At 59.0% G+C, this 6,786-nt stretch overlaps 1 protein-coding gene across 2 annotated transcripts in view; it reads right to left on the minus strand.

Moving 5' to 3' along the window:
• Positions 1–4,589, minus strand: part of BEGAIN (brain enriched guanylate kinase associated) — a 43,195-nt gene extending 38,606 nt beyond the window's left edge. The window contains exon 1 of one of the 2 annotated variants that reach the window (XM_032405944.1): positions 4,556–4,589. The gene's annotated coding sequence lies outside the window, so the exon portion shown is untranslated. The remainder of the gene's footprint in view (positions 1–4,555) is intronic. The other variant, XM_032405942.1, reaches the window with a different exon arrangement.
• Between the last annotated feature and the right edge of the window lie 2,197 nt (positions 4,590–6,786).

A 6,786-nucleotide genomic window follows, 5' to 3' on the forward strand; every position in this document is an offset into this window, starting at 1 on the left:
ATCATAAATTCCATCACCATCAACACCATCTCCATCACCACCACCATCTCCATCACCTCAACATCAACATCTCCATCACCATCACCATCACCACCACCATCTCCTCAACATTAACATCAACATCTCCATCACCATCACCATCTCCACATCCATCACTGTCACCATCACCAGCAGGAGGTGGCAGACCTAAGGTCAAATCCCTCTCCAACACTCCCAAAATGACTGTGGACAAGTCATGTCCCTTCTCTGTCACATGCAGATGGATGCCCCATTCAGGGACCGTTGTGGGAAGCGGTGTGAGAACACAGGTGCTAGGCGCCTCTATCACAGAGCCTGGCATCTAGTAGGACCTCAGGACGCCTAAAACACAGAGCTCTAATGTGTCCCATCCCCTGTGTATGTGTGGTCACAGGAGTGTTCTAGGGACTCTGGCCAGCTGGTCCTCTGAGCTTCTCCTAGAGTTACCGGCTGCATCAGACAAGTTCCCGTTGTCATAACAACCCATGGGCTCCCTGCCGCCTGGGCCCGAGGCCCGAGAGGATGCTGCCGGCTGCCGAAGCTTGCATCCTGGGCCTGCTCACCTCTCAGCACTCCTGAAAGGGCTCCACAGCTCCTAGCTGGCGGCTCCTGCCTCTTGACTCATCTGCTGCAGTCCCACCTCCTGAGTCTCTACTGTGTGTCAAGCTCCGTGCTTATCGTGCACATGCATCATGGCCCAAATCCGCTTCCAGCCCTGTGAAGTGGGATGGCTGTGAACTCAGTTTCATGCTAAAAGAAGCAGTCTCAGGGAGGCCAAGTGACTTGTCCAAGGTCCCATGGCTCTGACATTGAGACCCAGGAGGGGAACCCCATAGGTCAAGTACTCACCCTATTTCCTCTCCAGCACCCCCTCAGCCCCTCCACCACTGCCTGGCCCCTCCTTGATCTCATGGGTGTGAAGCTGGCCTCTGTGAGCTTGGAGGGAGTAGGGACACAACTTCCCATTGCCTCTTGGGCTGGAACAGGAAGACCTGGTTATAGGGTGCTGGTGGGACCCTACAGGATGGACAGGGCATGCTGGGCACCCACTAAGGGTTCCAGACATCACCACACTTATTCTCACAGTAACCCTCCGAGCTAGGATTTGCTACCCCATTTCACAGAGAAGGATTTGGGTTCTGAGGAGAGGTCATTGGTCAACAACCATGGCTTGCCCTAGGCCAAGGACTGCAATAAACACTGGCAGGAGCGCAGTCCCCTTCCTGGGGCCTCCCTCATGCCAGTGCAGAAGTTTCTATTACTGTCACCCTTTCATGGATGAGGGCGTGGAGGGTCTGCGAATTCTCATACTTGTCCTTTTTAACCACCTTGTCTCGTTGCTTCTGGATATTTCCCCGCTGGCCTGAGAATTTTAGAGGCCAGGGGTGCCTGGGTGGCTCAGTCCATTAAGTGTCCAACTCTTGGTTTCAGCTCAGGTCCTGATCTCATGAGTTGTGAGACTGAGCCTCATGTGGGGCTCTGAGCTCAGTAGGAGTCTGCTTGGAGAATTTCTCCCTCTTCCCCTCTCTCCCAAATAAATAAATAAATAAATCTTTAAAAAACCAAAAACGAATCCTAGAGGGCAGCCACAGGCCTTAGCTCTCTTGAGTCCTCAGCATCCATGCGCATGCTCTGTGCCATCGGAGTTTGCACCCTGGATTCTGCCCCAGCCTTTCTTCCTTAGAAGCGGTGTGCACTTGAGCTATCCAAACCTTCCAGGAGGTCTCCCTGGGCACGGAGTTCCCTGCAGGACTCCCTGCTGGTCACCTGTCTTTACAAGAGGTTACACAGCTACTTCATCCTACAACACGTAATTGGAGAGGCCTAATGGCCCCCTTCCGTCTCTCCAGCCCTGCAGCCTCCCCACTCTGCTATCCTGGAACCGGAGCACTGGGGGTCATGTGAACAAGACACCAGCATCTAGGGAATCAAGATGCTCCACCCATCCAACCAACCAGCCTTCAACCCATCCATCCCTATAGCCATTCATCCGTTAACATGTGCCCATTCGTGCATCCTTCCATGACTGTACCTGCTATCTGCTGACCTGTACTCACCCATCTACTAATTCTCTAATTCCTGTATTCATCCATCCACCCATTCATCCATGTATCCATCCTCGTTACTTGTATCTCATATCCATGCATCCATCTGCCCATCCACGGATGCATCCATCCATTGACATGTGTCCATTTGTGCACTGATCCACACTTCCATGCTTGTATCCAAGCATTCATTAACATACACTCATGTACCTATCCATCCGTTCTTCCTGCATCCATCAGTTCATTCCTTTATCCACCATCTTACTGACAGTTGAGTACCCATCCATCTGTCCCAGCATCCAAGCACTGACTAATCCATTTAGTATCCATCCATTTTCTCATGCCTGTATCCATCTATCCTGGTATGTATTCCTGTATCCACCCAACCCTTAATCCATCTATCCATCTGTTGACATCTGTCCATCCATTTTAGATCCTTCCATCCATACTCCAATAGGACGTATGTCCTCTTCTGATCCTGGTACTCTCCCCTGTTACCCCCAGCTCTTGACCCATGCTGCTCCTGACACTCCACTACCCTCACGTGTTCAGCTCTGACTCAGCCCCGGACCTCACCTCCTGGGATTTGAGAAACTATTTATGGACTGTCTCCAAAACAGGACACGGATTCCTGGGCTACTCTCATTTCATTTCATTTCATTTCATTCCATTTCATTCATTCATTCGTCAACATCAAGTGCCTACAGGAGCAGGGGCACTCCTTCAGAGTGCTGTTGTGGGGATGATGCCTGAAACTGCTGATCCTGGGCTTGGCACACAGTAGGTGTTCAATAAATGGCTCGGATCGTGGGCGAGACTCTGTGCCCGAGTCCCTGCAAGTGAATGGGAGATGATCTAACAGACTGCTTGTGACTCACTTCCCACCCAGACCTGGAAATGTCTTGCATCCCACCTTAGCCCATGGAAAGTCCATCCCATAAGACAGGCTCCTGGAAGCCTTCACCCTCCTCCCTCAGCATTCCAGGTGCGAACAGCTCCAGGTTCTGAGGATCAGCAGAGCACAGAGCTATAAATATGAGCCCGCAGCTCAGGAGGGTCCTCCACCGAGGCACAGCCGCCCCTCGCCCAGCATCTTTGTGCTGAGCAGCCAGGAAGAAGCTGCATCTGCCACTGTGCTTGCTTTTCTGTGCCGCCCTGATTATAGTTAGAGTCGGGAAAATTAAGGGTTTTCGGGGACGCTGCCAGGGCCCTTGCTGCTGCCTCCCCGCCCTGCACGTCACAGATGCCAGGCAGAGCCGCCTCCATGGGCCACTTGCCCCAGCCAGCAGGGCCACGCCGGGCCTGGCTGGATAGCACACCACAGTTTACAAGGGGCTTTCTCCCACGTCCCCTGGACCCCAGGGAACAGAAAGGGTCTTTGCTGTCATTGGTGGGTGGTGGAACTGGGGCCCAATGAAGGGAAGCCATCTGTCCATGGCTCCTAGAGATGGAGGGCATGGGACCCCAGAAGGAGCCAGGCCCAGGGAGACCCTGCCCCACAGAGCCCCAAGTCCTTGACCCCTGCTGTGCACAGCGGGCGCCCGAGGCCCTGCAGGACCCATTTGCAGTTGCTCCTCATTCGGCCACCCCCACTCACTCCTGGGTGCCTACTCGCTCCCATCCCGCTGCTCAGGAGACTCCAGGAGGTCGCCCACGCTGTTCCTGCCCCAGAGGAACCACACTGGGGATGGGGTGGGGCACAGACGAGGAAGGAAACACCTCTAAATCAGGCAGGAAGCGGAAGCGCTAGGGCAGAAATTCCCATCCAACGCGCCGGGGTTCTGGGAGGGTGGGAGCGCCAGCTGAGCGGCCCTGGGCCTCAGTTTCCTCGCTTGTAACTGAGGGGAATGTCAGCCCCTGCCTTGCAGGTCCTGAACGAGACGGAGGGTCTCTGGGGCTGGCGCGCGCCCACGCGCTGCAAACGCTCGGTGAACCGGCCTGGGGTCCAGCCTCCTTCCGGCCACTCGGCCTTTGGGGCGGCCTCCCCGAGCCGGGTCTGGCCCTGCCCCCTGACGCTGGGCAGGACGAGGCCTGCCGGCACCCGGCCACCTGTCCCCTGGCCTCGCCCCGGGCCCCCGCCCCACCCTCCGGCCCGCCGCAGGGACGCGCGGGTCTGGGGGGCGATCGCCCGCAAACCGGACCCAGGCGCTCGGGCCGGCGGGGGGCGGGGAGGGGCAGAGCCGCGCGCGGAGGCCGAGTCCCCGCCCCGCCCCGAGACCGCCCGGTTCCCAGGAGTGGCCGGCCGGACCCCCCACCCCCACCCCCTTCCCGGGGCCAGCGAAACCTCCGCGGCGGGGCCCTGGCGCCCCGGCACCGGAGGGGGCGCCGCGGGCAGCGGAGAGGAGGCTGGACAGCCGCCTCCCCCACCCCCGCCCCCCCCTCCGGCCGGAGCGGGGGTGCGGAGCAGAGCCCGCCCCGGGCGTGGGTGGCGCCCGCCCCGCCCCCCCCCCGCCGGTGCCCGCGCCGCGCCCTCCCCGCTCGCAGGTACTCACCGCCCGGCGGAGCCGGCCCGGCCGGCGGCCGCCCGTCCACATGGCCCCGGGGCAGCCGCGCCGCTCGCCGCCGCCGCCGCCGCCACCGCGCTCGGGTCCCGCCGCCCTCCCCACCGAGGCCGAGCGCGCCGGGAGCCGGCGCGGCCGGGGCTCCCCCACCCCCCGGCTTCCCGCAGGGAGCGCCCGCCCCCCGCCCCCAGCCCGGCTCCCCGCCAGCCCGGGCCCCGCGCAGCCGCGGCTGATTCAGCGGCTCCCCCCTGCCGCGCAGGGCCGGGGCACACTCGGGGGGCTCGGGGCCGGGCACCGGGCGCGGGGGTGCCGCGGGGGGCGCTGGAGCGGGGGAAGGAATGGCGGCGGGGCAGGGAATGAATGAACGCGTGCGAGCATGAATGGCGGAGCGCATGAATGAATGAGTGCCTGGTGTGCGTGCGGGAGGAACGAATGAATGAGGAACGAATGCACGAGGGGAACGCCGAGGGAAAGAGTGAATGGGCCCTTAAAGCCGGGAAACCTTAGGTGCTGACCTGTCTAACCCATTCATCCACGCATTCACTCAGTTCCCAACATTTATTGGACACCTATTGTATACCAGCCCTGCTCTAGGCCTGGGAACGCCGCAGGGAACGACGCCAAATTCCTGAGCTCCTGGAGTTCACAGTTTACAAATGTGGAACCTGCGGGAGTGGGGGCGGGGTGGGGGGGGAACGAAAGGCTTGACTCGGCCAAGCTAAGCTACCTCTTTCCGGGCCCTTACTCTACCGCGCCCCCAGCCCGACCTCAGTGCGTCCCTTGGGTCACCACAGGTACCTCTCCCGCCTTCCTTCTCAGCCGAATCCAGACACCTGGGCCAGGGTAGCCAAGTGATGGGGGAGGAGCTTCCTTACTTCCTGAGCTCTCAGAAGGGAGACGTAGCCTCTGGAGGGTCAGTGTTGCTCGGGGAACCTCCAGGTGGAGCACCCCCTTCCCTGCCCCCAGCAGAGCCCCACGCTCGCCCAGTCCTGGCCCTGAGAAATCAGGGTGTGGGATGAACCGCTCACTCTCCCCCCCTGAGACATTGGGACAGGGTGATTCTGACGGCCCAAGCCAGGCTGGAACCTCATCAAGAACCAGCCTCAGTTCTGAGGACCTCAGAGCTCCCTGGGACTAATCTGCCAGCCCAGCCAGCCCAGCAGCAGCTAGCCTATGAACCCAGGAAGACGTCCCGGGAGGTGGGGGGAGGGCGAGCGGGGGCAGAAAGGATCCTGCGTGTTGGAAAGAGAGGTTACAAAGCATATGCACTTTACTCCTGTCCTCCCTCAGGACCTATGAGCTCATAGTTTACACATGTTTATATCATTCCCAAGCACATGGCAGATTAAAAATGCTGCCAATTAATACTTTATCTATTTTTTCATTGTGGTAAAATACACATAACATAATATTTTACCATTATAACTGCCTTTAAGTGCACAGTTCAGTGGCATGAAGCACACTCACGTTGTTGTGCAACCATCACCACCGTCAGTCTTGTATTCTATATGTCATATACTTCGCAGTTTCTACTCCACTCAGTTAATTAGGGGAGTAGGTTGCTACATTCAGGCACAGGACAGCGCTGAGAAAAGGAGCTGGCAGCAAGGGAAGCAAGAAAAACAATCCACAGGAGACAGGAAAGTAAAGGAGACGGGACAGCCAAGAGCCACTGGAGGCTTTGGTTTCCAGGCAAAGCCCCCTCTCCTCTGCCTCAGGCCCCAGGGACATTTTTGGATAACACACAGGGGAAGGGAGGTTCAGGGAGCTTTCCAAACCCCCAGGACATCAGGGATGCCCTTTTGCCTCTGGGCTCAGAGGGTCAGGACAAAAGGACAGGTGGCAGTTTGGAGTGGGCTGAGTCCCTGCTTCAGGCTCTCTGTGGGACTGGGGTCTTTGTTTGGGGCCTTGGTCTCCCCATCATGAGTGGGGGCCGGCTCTGTGATCTCCACTCCTGCCCTCTTGGATCCTGACCATTCAGGCCGCACAGACGAGTGGAGCCCAGCCTGCTAACCCCCCACCTGCCAGCCCTAATGTCCCTGCCCTCCCCGGGCTCCAAGGGGACAACAGTCACGGTGGAATGTGGACGGAGCGTACACGCAGGGCTCTACCACATTTCCTCCCCAGACACTGGTCCTGTTCAGATGGTGCCAGAACGTTCGCCACTCGCCACCCGCCCTGGCTCGGCTGCTGCGAATGCTGCAGATGGCTGGGGAGGCGGA

The sequence above is a fragment of the Phoca vitulina genome, unplaced genomic scaffold (assembly GCF_004348235.1).
Source record: "Phoca vitulina isolate PV1807 unplaced genomic scaffold, GSC_HSeal_1.0 scaffold7, whole genome shotgun sequence".
NCBI classification, from domain to species: domain Eukaryota; kingdom Metazoa; phylum Chordata; class Mammalia; order Carnivora; family Phocidae; genus Phoca; species Phoca vitulina.